Genomic DNA, 13456 nt, shown 5'->3' on the forward strand with positions numbered 1-13456 from the left:
GGCCAGACGAAGAGAGAGCATCGCAACGCAACGCATCGCATCGCATCGCATCGCATTTGGTTCTATGTTTCATGTTTCTAGGCCACAGATGGCCCCCCCGCCAGCCCTTTGTCCTGGCAACATATGCAACAGGAGGGAGTTCATTCAAGACCAACCCCCACCGCAGCTGATGCAAAGCCGTAGTAATGGAGCGGTAGAGGGAGCGGCAGCGAAGAGAGCTCGAGGGAGGGGATAATATTTCGATGTTGTCCAAAAAAAGTAATTTATGCAGAAAGGAAATTATTCATTATTATTTATGAAATTTTTGGCTTAAATTTGCTTAAAATTTTGGCTCGAAATTATTCGATGCGGAAAGATATTTTCCCTAATTAGTATATAATCAATTCAAATAGATTATATGTAATATTAATTTAAAAGCAAACCTACTATCTTTTTCAATCTAAAGGAAACATTATTTAAAATCTTTGATTGATATTTTCAAGCAAATTCCTTCTTGGAGATAACCCCAATACAATTTCAGTTTGAAATAACGGTTTAGCTCCGCCAGAGCTTTGTTCAAGAGAACATCGCTGCTGCACAGTGGGTGACACGGCCAATCTATATCCATAAAAAAAATAACGCCGAAAGTCAAAAAGAGAACTTCTATGTGTATTCTGTAAATGATTGAACTTTGTTAAAAGTTCAAGTTAAAGTTAAATAAATTTTGTATTTTTTAAATAATGCAATATATAAAATATTATTTAGAATCATATTCTGGTCGGATCCAAATTTTAAACTTTAAAGCATACCTAAAATTTCTGAGTTCTAGGAAAATGGGAAAAGTAAATACTTTGAGGTGAACATTGAAACTAAAGAAAATATATAGAAAAAAACTCAAAGAAAAAGCAATGGCATTCTAATGTTTCATGATCAGATCAAACCAAATTACCAACCGATACTAGTTTTAGCCTAGACAAGTTTTAAAGAAATACACGAAATATTTGTGGATATGTTCTACGATGTTATTTCGGGAAAAACACATGTTAAACATGCAAACAACTATTTTTATTTTACCTTTAACTGTAGCCAAAACAATTAATGAAATTCTGATTAATTTGAGATAAATAAATTAAAAATATAAAATGTGTTTAATTGAATGGATTACAAAAAATAATGTCTTTGAAGTTTCGAAGATTGGCCGTTTCACCCACTGTGCGCTGGCCTCTCTCGAAGCTTTCCTTTCTCTCTCTCTCCCGCTCTCTCTGTGTGCGCTCTCACACACGCACACCATGGCAGACTCTTATCAGAGAAAAACGCCTAGCTGGAAGCGCGGCAGCCAGTGAGGACTCGCTTTTAAGGATAGCACTGGAGCACGAGCACCAGCAGGAGCAGCAGGAGCAGCAGAAGCAGCAACAGTGCGATGCACAGGCACAGGCACAGCCACAGCCACAGACCCGTTTATAAGGTGAAGCCCGAAATTGGAGCAGCTCAGTTCGCTGTTGGCAGGCGTCGCCGAAGGTAGTAGCCCTTATCCATCCAAGAGCAGGACGGAGCCAAAGCCAAAGCCAAAGCAAAAGCAAAAGCCAAAGCCAAAGAGCCAGGAGAACACAGTTCCACAGAGCCACAGCCCAGAGGAGAAGAAGGTAACGCTCAAAGAAGTTGTAAAGTGACAATTTGTCGGACAGTCAGTCGTCAGGACCTCCCATCGAGGGAGGTGTCGAAGTGAGTGCGCGACGCGAAGGGCCAACCAAGAGCCAAATGAAATGAAATGAAATGAAACGTATAACCCAACTAAAGTCAACTAAAATACGACAAAACTAAACCAAATTGAATTGAATTAAGAATTGAAAGAGGTAGAGGTAGAGGTAGAGCACGAGCAGTAGGAGTAGCAGTGGCAGTGGCAGTGGCAGTGGCAGAACAATTAAAAGCAAATTGCATGCAGAGTCAAGAGAGAGAGAGAGAGGGGGGGAGAGAGAGAGAGGGAGAGATAGAAGAGGGTACCAAGGAAACCAGCAGGATCTGGTCGTTCATGTCACGCTGCATTTGCACATAATTGCAAACTGTTGCGCGGTCTGCAGTTTCGCTTTTTATTGCCAGGCGATAAAATAAAAATCCATTTGCCAGACGATCCCCCCACATCCACATCCACATCCACTTCTACCATTCTACTATTCTACCATTCTGGTATTCCCATTCCCCATTCCCCATTCCCCCAACTGTTGCACATAGAGGACCATTCATTACACATAGAATACTGCCACAGGACACGGAACAGAGAGCACGAAGCACACTGTACACAGGACAGTACAGCACAGTGCACTCTGCACAACACACACAGAGAACATAACCATTTCTTTTACGATCTCAGCCTTGGTCATGCCCCATTAAATATGCTCTGAATGTTTTTTGTTTTTTTTTTTTCAAGTTGAAAAACCACCGCCGTTTCAGAGAACGGAAAACGGAAAAGTGCACAACCCAAAATTATGCTAAAATAAATATAACGAGTACGGAAAATAAAAAAAAAACAAAAACAAAAAAAAAAACGAATCCACACATAAAGGCAGCAGAAGCAACAACAAAAGAAAATCACAAAAGCGAAGAGAAAACTTCACGAGGAATTCACGAATTTGCATTCGAATTTTTAGTTTTTGGACCTGAAGACCCGAGGACCTGAGGAGAACTTTGGAACCGGACCAGCACAGGACCAAGCCGTGTGCCAATTTATGCGGCCATAAAAGTTAAAGGGGAAATCATCCAAAGCAGGGGCGGAGGAGAATCACTTAACCAACTGCAGAGACAGGTGAGTGGTGAGTGGTGAGTCCTTGAACAGATCCGGTTCGGTACCGTGCTCCTTCTCGTCCTCGGATGTAATCTCGATAAATTATCGACAATCTGCCAACGGCATTCAACTGTATCATCCCTGTTATCCGCCACACTCGTACACGTACACGTACACGGACACGTACACGGGCACGTACCCGTACTCGTACAATTAACGCGAATCAAAGTATTTATTGCTCTTTAATTATGGAATGCCAGTCATTGTTATTTATTTAAAGTGAGTGCTCTAGAGGCGTGTGGCTCTCCTGCAATGAATAATTTATTGTGATTATTATTAACACTCGAGTGCCCTTCAGCTGCGATGGATACTAGAACACGTTTCCATTGAAAAGAATATAACAATATTCTGTACCCGTATTCGAACTCGTATTCGTATTCGTACTCGTATTCATACTCGTACTCGTACTCGTATGTTTTATTAAGATTATAGAGTCATGAAATATTCGTGAATCAATATTTTTTTAGCATTTGCGAGGATAAATACCCAACAGAAGTCGAAATCTCTGAGGCGTATTTTCTTTAATCACGACAAACAAATATTGAGGGGGGCGGGGGGAAAAAAGAAGAGCGACAGGGAGGTAGAGAGGTAGAGCTGGCCGCCTGATGTGGCCCTGGGCGACTTTAATGACCGCAGTCTTATCAAGGCAAACTATTATATTATCCCCATATAATATGTATTAAATGGTACACATATCGGTACATACAAACATATGTACATGCTATTTGTTGTATCTGTATCTGTGAAACACGCATCTGCTGTTTTTGCGGATTTTATGGTTGTAGGGGGCTCTCGGGGAAATATAATAACAAATATGTATAGCCATGTACAATCAGGCGTACATAAAGTTATATATCATACTGGTACAGCGTAAACAACAATAGCTCCGGTGGCAGCAACAGGCAGGGCCGCCAGCGACACTGCCACTGGCAGGGGCACGGTGATGGGGATGGGGATGGGGATGGGGAATGGGGCCATCCAGAGTTAATTAAAGCTCAACTTCAATTTGGCTCTGTTCCACTGTTGTTCTCTAATTAAATTTATGCAAAATCTGTATCCCCCCGCCCCCCAAAAACCGCAGAGAACTGATACCCACACCCCATACGTATGTACTATACATACATACATTCGCATTGCACTTCTATCGGGGGAATGCAAATTTTGAAATCAAATTAACCAAAGTAATTCCTGGCGCACCTGGCGGGACGACGAGTGCCCCACTTTGTCCCACGCCATCTGCTGTGCCATGGCTCCTCCATTACATAGACAAAACAAACAATTTGGATTCCAAAAGAAAAGCGGAATAACTGAAGGAGAACCCCATACCGTAGGGATACTCTTAGAAAAATATATCACAAAATGGTATACAAGCAAATTGTCTGGCAAATAGAGCAGGAACAGCCCCTGCTTATTGGTTAGGGTATACGTAGGGTATACGTAGGGTATACCTTAACAAAACCCCGAAACGGTGAATGTGCGGGACACACAATGGGGCTCGGGGCTCGGGGCCACGGGCTTTCATGTCAACTTTGTTAATTAAATGAAGCACTTAACATCGAGACATATTTTGGTGCCAGAACCGAACAACCAACAACCCAGCCACCCAACAACCCAGCCACCTGCCCCATATTCTCCCTCCTCTTTCCACACTGAACGGTAGAAAGGGGGTTACGCTCTTCGTCGCCTGAATGCCTTTCCGTTTTCTTTGTTAAAGCTGTATATTTGTTGACTACATAATTTGCTGTGTGCCAGTTCCATTTTAATGACTGTCCAGTTCTCAAATGCTCCGGCAACTTCTTATCATAATTTCCATTTTGCTTCCGTTTCTCCGTTTGCCACTTGTGTTGCTTTATTGCTCGTCCTGGCAACGCCCCCCGCCCCCTGGACGGGAAGCACTCTCCCAAAACAGTGTCCATCGCCGCCCCATTGAATTCGGGGACAACATCAAAGACATTCGTGGACATTTCATTAGGAACTGCTTCGCTTGCCCTTTGCCTTCTGCCATTTGCCTTTTGCCTCTTGCTGCCTCTTGCTGCTGCTATTTTGCATAAAGGTTGCAGGACAAACCAGTTCGTCCTTCCCTGGCCCATCTGTCCCGTCTGTCAGCTCAAATTTGAAACAGTAATAGAAAAATAATTGGAAGAAAAATGTTTATTGCTGTTGACAGGGCCAGAAGCATAACTTTTTCCGGCTTATAATTATTGTTTTCATTATTTTTAGTTTATAGTTTGGTCGAGGAACTAATGCTTTCCCCCTACCCCCACCCACCACCCACCACCCCCGGTTGTTTTTGACATATGCCATGATGTTTTTTTTTTTGTTTGTTTCAAGAATTTTATTGTGGTTTCTGTGGTCTGTCTGTCGTGGGTCGGAGATGGAAAGGGAAAAAAACATGGCTTTTACATCACGAACAATAACAAATTTGGTTTTGCGGTGGTCACAACTTTGTTGCATAAATATTTTTGTATAAATGGAAAGACTAATTTGTATTTGCGGAAAACAATTTAACAAAAGTTATGCTATTTTAGATTATTAAAGATTTTTAAAGATTTTTGTTTTACGAGCGAGCAGGGCAAAACCGAGCGCTATCCAATCGTGTTCAATTGTCGATTGTCTTTTCGATTTGCGATACCTTCCAGCGAGTACCTCATAAATGATGCCAAATGGAATCAATTTCAATGGATTATGCATTCATGTTGTATGAATAGCATGCATAATGCCCACGCTCATCTGGCTTTGTTGTAATGAAGCGCACACGCCTTGGGAGAACGCGACACGATACGTATACGTATAACGTATACGTATTGTTGTACCAGCAGACTCCTTGTCAAGGTTGCCATGCCAATGGGCTTACGTATTCGATTCATATTGCTCTAATATGCGACAATAAGTATCTTTCATTCATGTACAATATACCACACCCCAAACCACCACCCCCCACCCCCCACCCCCCACCATTTGTGCCACGCTGCGCTGACCTATGTCGCCGCCTGCTGTGTGCCCAAATATTTGTGTTGTGTCGCCGTCAAATCAGAATTCGATATGTGCGACAGCCAAAAGGCGGAATAAAGAGAATTCCTGAATCGGAACTCGAAGCATCGAACTAGAAATACCCTTGAGGAGGGCCACATCCTTTGAGGAATTATGAAGGGTGCGACTGTACTACATCAGAAATGGGCAATTAGCCTTATCAAGGCGCTGAAGTTTCCCGCATTCCAGCAAAACAAAACACAGCAAGAAATGTCGGCCAAAGATGTGTCCACAATGTCGTTAAGAGTCTTGAGAGAGAGAGAGAGAGAGAGAGCAGCGTAAGACAGGGGGAGAATAAATAAAACCAGACGAAAACGAAACCTAAAGTGTATGCCATTAGGCAGACGGAATGCCAAAAGCAAAACGGAAAAATGTCGGATCGGATTGGGCATGCGAATGGGAATGGTTTCGGGGGCCACAGGGCTAGGCATAAGGGGAAGCAAAAAGCAATTTCAAATATTTTCGTTACCTGCTCGTAGGAAATTTTTACGTTTTTCTGATTACGGCAAAGCTTTCGTTACCTTTTTTTTTTATTGTATTGCGTATTGTTGTTGTTGCGTAATTGTGCGCAAGAAAACAAAAAAAAAATAAGAAAGAAAAACGAAAAGGGAGGCGGCAAAAGGGGTAGCAGCAGGGGGAGCACTTTAAGGACTCTCCCAGACATTTGAAATGCAAAGAAGCAGTGCATATTTTCTTTCGCTAAGCAGTACGTAGAAGTTAAGCCAAAACATGGCATACTTTACCAGGGAGCAGGGTACAGGGACCAGGGAGCAGGGACCAAGGACCAGGGACACGGTGCTCGGTGCCAGCGAAACGTTCTCTACGGCGGAATCGGATTTCGCCAGGCAACGCAAGACGTTTGTTCATGAACTATGGAAAAGGAATTCCACGGAAAACTAAATTGCAAGAGTCAAGAGCAGGAGCTGCCTGCCAAGGAGCGTCTCAGGTTAATTCAATTCAATTGGAATGAATCTTTGTGCGACTGTACCTTAGGGCAATATTTTCATAGAGTTGTATCCCCCAAGCCATAAAGCACCTAAAACTTTAGATGCAAGTTGTAGAATCCCTATGCATAGGTCCCTCGGCTCGCACTCTTTCCACTCATGCGTAACGGCAAAGCTATATATTACCATAGATGTACATAGTCATGGATGTATGTAGTCGTCCCGCTTTGGCCAAGAGCTTTTCAGTCTATAAATAGCTACAGCTTCAGCTCTAGGCTCAGCTGAGAGCTCCACCCCCGCCTCCGCCTCCAGCAGCTCCAACTGTTGCGCAGAGTTCGGGGATAACTAAAAATAGCCACCAGCTGGTGTGGTCTGGACTGGTCTGGTCTGGTCTGGTCGGTGTCATAAAATCCTCCGAGTGGCATAAAATCCAATAAATGCTGCTGCAGACAAAACCAAATTACCGAACACGGACACGGACTCGGACACGGACACGGACGCGTTCTGTGTCTTGCAGCAATGTTTTTGTTTGCTCGCACTCTCCGATGGATACACATTTGTGTGAGAGCTGCTTGGATGTTTATCAGCTTGTCGCATGATTGATTTATATGCCCCGTGGATTATTAATGGTCGGGCCAAGTCAATTGAAACGCGAGACCCGACAACTCCAAGCATTTGTGAGCTCTGCTCCTCATTCATTATTGATACCGCGAGGCAGCGTCCGCAGCGCTGCATGAAAGTGACACAAGGCAACACCGAGTGGAAGGCAAGTGGCAAAACAATGAGGAAAACTGTTGGTAGACCCGTCCCTCAGTTTTAATTGTGACTCTTCTGGGAGCAACAGCAGGACCAACGCCTGGTTAACTTTTGTTTGCTCAAGCGAGAGCTGGGAAATGCGAAGCGGGAAAGCGGGAAAACGGGAAAGCGTGGAAACGGCAGCGGCAGAGGCAGAGGCAGCGGCATCGGCTGCAAGCAACGGAAGCCAGAACAAAGTGAAAATTTCCTTTTGTTTTCCCTTTGAAAGCATGGCCTCCCAAAAAGCAGGCAAAAAAACTTTCTCCTTCGAGGCGGCAGAGGCGGCACACACATGTGACAATTCCTTGGAGACAGGACCTAAGTAAACCTGGTGCCTGGTGCCTGGTGCCTGGGTCCTCGTGGGCGCAGCTGACTGTTTTATGGCTCAATCATAATTTTTCACACTGTTAATGTGCAAATGAGAGCCCAGACATGGCAGGGTGGCGCGCGGCGGAGTGGTGTGGGGCAGAGCAACCTACTTAAAAGACAGCAAACACACTCTGTTCTCTCTCTCTCTCTCGCTGGAGAAGTGTGTGTGTGTGGAAAAGTTTTTCAAGTGTTAAATGAGATAACGTAAACATTGTGATGCCACAGCCACTGCCACTGCCACTGCCAAAGCCAGGACAATGCCACACGGAGTCAACCATCTCTTAGCAACACGTTGGCAGGACTGACAGTTCCACTGCGTGAAACGTTATGCACAGACCCTGGGCCGCCCCCTGCCCCTTGCCCCCTGACGCCCGCTCGCGCCCAGTCATAATAATTATTAAAAAATGTCCCACGGCCTCTCGTGAAAGTCCTTTTGGGGAAAGAGTGTACATTCTTATGCAGACAAGTTGACTTTTCGGTGGCTGTACTCGTAATTTATTGCTGAACTGACATTTTGATTGCGCTTTTGTCTCTCGAGTGCGCTGGCAAGGATCTGCAAATATTTGTGCGCTTCCTTTGACATTTGCAGGCGCAACACTTTACCGTGCCGAGAGACGCCTCCTCCAACTTAATTGAGTTTCAACAAGTGGCAAATGGGCATCCGTTCAGGGGCAGGGGCAGGGGCAGCAACAGGGGCAGGACGAAAAGTGTGCACAGTACAGGAATGTACAGAGATTGGGGCTACCGATGGCAACATACCATCTAGTGGTCTGTTGGCTAATGAATTGCCAGCCCTCGAGTCGCTTAATGAAGTGTCCTTAAGATGCAAAAATCCCATGGATACTCTTGGTCCTGGATCCCCCCCATGCCTGTGCATTCAAAGATGTGCTCTAGTCCAGGACATATATCAGATCCTCCTGTGAAATGGCAAATGTCAATTTAAATTTATCGAATATGCAAGGAAACCAGACAGCGACAGATGCAGATAAAGACTGAGATGGAGATAGACGGAGAGAGAGGGAGAGAGAGGGAGAGACACATAATGAAATGGGCGTCGAAACGAAAATTGAAAACGATGCCAGCCTGATGAGCAAGATGATGATGAGAACGATGACGTTGTTGGCCCAGAACGAGGCACGATGGCTGGCTGGCTGGCTGGCTGGCTTATTAGTTTAAATTGTAAAAAGGAAGTGTTGCGGCACCGGATATAAGGCAAAAGACGAAAGCCAAGAAAGCCAACAAGGCGCCAAAAGGAAGGGGCATGGTACTCAAGACGCGACATGGAAAGATTCAACTTGCTCGCTGCGCCATGCCTGTCAGTGGCAGCGGCAGCGGCAACGGCAGAGGACGAGGCATAAACTTTTAAGCGAATGACAAGAGCGGAAGCAGCACGACAAGAGCCCTGGTCTTGGCTCGGCAACGTTCCTCCCGCCCTCTGTTTGCCGTTTGTTGCAACTGTCGAGCATTTAGTTTACTCTTGGCGGTGTCCTTGTCATTGTCAGCCAGTCAGTCCATCAGTCAGTCAGTCAGCCAGGTCTGTCTCTCCGTCTCTGTGTGTCCGTCCGAGCCAAGTCAAGTCTGCTGGCTCTCTTCGCCCGGATGGGGGGGGGGGGGGGACTTGAAGCTCAATGAGGTCTTTAATTTGCTACACGAAACCCCCGGCTCATCTCTTGATTTATTCAGCATTTTCTTGCATTTTCCATGAGGCCACAATGCCGATGGTCGGGGCGCTGCTTGCTGCTTGCTGCTTGCTGCTTGTGTGGCCTTAAAGCCAGGCCCACACGTCGTATGGGTAATGTGTGGCGAGAGGAAAAACCAACAAGACAACAAAAATTAATTAAAAAATCCTTAAGCGGGTGGTATGGCAAATTGAAGGCTCTCCAAATCGCTTAATTATATTAGCAAACATTACGTTTAAAGCTTAAACGGGTGGCCAGAAGGCACTGCCAGCAGGAGGAGGCCCCGATGGAGGCACAAGGCCTGTTTTATTCGCTTTCATACCAAATACACAAAAGAAATTGTTGCTGTAACAATGACTGAAAGAGAGGGAGAGAGAGAGGGAGGGAGAGCGCCTGCCTTGCTTCCTGCGCCCAGGGCCCATTGTCTCCGCTTTTCTTCGACACAATTCGAGCGCAACAATGCGACGTTTTAGGCATTTATGGTGTTCCAAACTTGTCCCGATGATTTAGATGTTGTGTGTGGGTGCTCCCACACCCCCTCTCTCTGGGCCCAGCCTCCTGGCAATGGTAATTGAAGTTGTCATTGCCTGGGAATCGTACAAGCCTCTGCCATTGGGCCAAAGCATCAATCATATTTATGCAGTTACACGCAACCACGCACCAAAACAGGACCACACCAAACTAAGCCAGAAGGAGCACGTGGACGGGGACGTGGACGAGGCCGAGGACAGGCACCTGTCTCACCCGAGAGAGATGCGTGATTTATGCGTTGTACTCCATGGACAGTGTCTTGGTCCTTCTCCACCAATGAAGCGACACACGAGCAAGAGAGTGGGGGGGGGGGGTGGGGAGTGCGGAGTGGGGAAGTCTATTGCCAACTTTTTTACAAAGTAGATAACCAAATTTTGAACAACATAAAAGTTGCTTTTGTCAGTTTGGCAAACAATGCGCATAATGCATGAGTAGGGGCAAGGGGCCCCACCTACCAATTCCCATCCCTTTGCCACCATCCTGGCCCACAAATTTGAATGCCTGTGCCCGTGTGCCCGTGTGCCCCCTGTGCCCGTGTGCCCCTGTGCCGTGCCCTCCCGTAGCGTGGCCAAGTAGCGTGTACATGTTGTGGCATAATGGACAGCTTACTGCCGCATTAAGCTGCTTTCAATAACGTTGGTCCGAAATACAAGTTTGATTGGAAAACTCTCAATGGCGCAGACCAGCCAGGCGATGGCTGATGGCCGACGGCCGACGGCCGATGGCTGCCGGGAGCTTGGGTTCGGCCCGGCTCGGTCCAGGGGTCAGGCGGCAGCAGCTATTGTCTGTCAACTTGTATTATCATATTTTGTATGTACAATTTTGTGTTGCTCTTTGCCGTTGCCTTTGCCTTTGCCTTTGCCTTTGCCCCCACCATCAGGTCGGTGTCCTGTGCAAATCAATTGCCAAAACTCTGCGACAAAGGAATGCCATTAAAAATAAGCAATCAGAAAATCTTTGGCACAAACCCGCACCGAATAAGGTGTACCCTATGAATGGTTTTCGTTTTGGGGCTGCCAACTGAGACGTTCTTTGTGGTTCCGGGCATGAACTGGTTCCCGTTCAGCCGCAGGACTGCCAACTAAGCTTTGCCTCCATCGGCTTCACTTCTTTCGGGCCTGTTCTCGTTTAACATTTTTATTATATTTCCACTTAATCTGACATTGTCTCTCTTTTACAGAGCCAACAGCTCATACATATGTATGGATGTGTGGGTGTGGGTGGGAGGGTGTGTGTGTTTTTGTTCTTTTTCGGAACTCTCCCCATATTTATATACGATGTGCCAACTTCTGGTCACGTTCGGGAAAAAGGAAAAGCGCCCGAGCAGAAACAACAACAATGCCCGCACTCTATAAAGGTTAAAAACTTTATAACTGACAAAAGCGGCGCGCCAGCGGGGCGGAGCCACACAAATGGCCAACTTTTTCATTTTTTATATACATACATATATATTTTTTTTTTATTTTTGAGGGGCCTGTCTATCCGCCGGAGCCGGAGCCCCAAAAGCGGAGACAGTTTAATGGGCTTTGACAGCAGAAAAATACAAAAAAAATTTAACAGACGGAGACGGGATGGGGTCCAGAAATTCGAGTTAAATGAATTATGTATACATATGTATGTGTATTTGTTTAAATGTGTTGTGTCTGCATGTGGGTGGGGGGATGGTGGGGTGGTGGGGTGGCAGGGGGTTGGAAGCGGCCATTTACCTCCATTTAGCATAGACTCTGGCAGATGTTCATTTAACTCATCTTCCTATCAACATCATGAATACACTTCCGCATAAGCGAGGCGCTGTGGAGATGCCTTTTAGTTATCTCCTTGCCGCACTGCCGCACTGCCACACTGCCACACTGCCACAGCTCGTGTCCTTGGCTGCCAGTCTGTTGCTTAGCGTTTTTGATAGAGCCAGCCAGCCTGTCTGTCATTCACTCTGTTTGCTCTCCCTCTGTCTCCTCTGTCTCCGCTGTATCTCCTTTTCTCTTTGTCTATCTGTCAGTGTGTCAGTCTGTCCTTCTGTTTGTCTAGGCAGCCATTTTGACTGTGTGCTGCCCATTGTTTTTGCCGTTCTGTTCGCGCGCCCTCCACTCTCTGTGTTTTGTTGCCTGCCGCCTGCCGCCTGCTGCCTGCCGCCTGCTACCACATTTCTAATTGAATTGCTGGCTATGTAAACGCGTCTGACACGAACGGGCGGGCTGCCTGGAAGCCCCGGGAGCCTCCACACACCACATACACAGCCACCAGGACACCAGGACACCAGTACCGGTACCGGTACCGGTACCCATAATCGAATTAGATAAGTTAATAACTTGATAAAAAGTTACAGCATGCTCCGCTCTGTTGTTGCCGCTGGAGCCATGTTTCGATGTTGATGGCTGCTGCCTTTTGTCGTCCAAACGTTTGTCATTCACTGTTTGTCAGTTGTGTCGCCGTCAATAAACGCGCGCTGTGCCCCCCCAAAAAACTGAAGTTGCCCAAACAAAATTTGAATGGAGCAAAATCAGAAATTTACAATTTTTATCACTATTTTATCTCGGCTCGGCTGTCGATGAAGGACCAAACATAAACATAAAATTTGGAAACGAGAGAAACAAACTTGAGGCTCTTTTGGGAGGGCCACAGCAATAAGGCCGAAAAAGGGAGCAAAATGTAGCGAGAATTATTTCCTGAATTATTGGCCTCGTTATGGCAGGGGCGTGGCATAATTTACGAGCCACCACCAGCGCCACCAGCGCCACCAGCACCACAGCCGTTCCATGGAACACATGGTTTTGGCCTTATCGATTTTGCTGCTCAATTTATGCATGATATCTGCGACTGCGACTGTGGCTAGGGCTAGGACTAGGGCTATGGCTATGCGGACATATGGCCTTAAGGAACGTGATGAGCAGACCAAAACTTGAGGCATCTTCTGGGGGCCACTTAAAGCCGTTCGTCCGTTCCTTCGGTTCGATCAGGTTGCGGATAAGGAAGCGGGCCACAAGCACCAGACTGACACAAATCAGTTCAAAGCACATTGACCCACTTGGCCGAAAGGTGGCAGGGAATGGGACCGCACCCACAGGGTGTGGGGTGTGGGGCGTGGGGGTAGGGTGGGCGTATGCAAACCACAATAGCCGTCAAAACAAGCCACTCGGAGCCATATGGCGGCGGAGCGGAGCCCCACGTTGACAGCTCTCCCCCCCCCCCCCCCCCCACCAGTTGTCCAGCGGCGAGCTGCATTTTAATGAGTTTATTATGCCGAAGGAGCAAGGGCAAAGCAAACATATTTAGCCCGTTTGTGCGATAAATTA

At 46.4% G+C, this 13456-nt stretch overlaps 1 protein-coding gene across 1 annotated transcript in view; it reads left to right on the forward strand.

Annotated features, from left to right (window-relative positions):
• Positions 1-1595: 1595 nt before the first annotated feature.
• LOC6602976 (BAI1-associated protein 3) overlaps positions 1596-13456 on the forward strand; it is a 43513-nt gene continuing 31652 nt past the window's right edge. The window contains exons 1-2 of the mRNA XM_026992954.1: positions 1596-1622; positions 2625-2779. The gene's annotated coding sequence lies outside the window, so the exon portion shown is untranslated. The remainder of the gene's footprint in view (positions 1623-2624; positions 2780-13456) is intronic.

Source organism: Drosophila persimilis, unplaced genomic scaffold (assembly GCF_003286085.1).
Source record: "Drosophila persimilis strain 14011-0111.01,24,50 unplaced genomic scaffold, DperRS2 tig00000798-arrow-arrow-pilon, whole genome shotgun sequence".
Classification (NCBI taxonomy): Eukaryota; Metazoa; Arthropoda; class Insecta; order Diptera; family Drosophilidae; genus Drosophila; species Drosophila persimilis.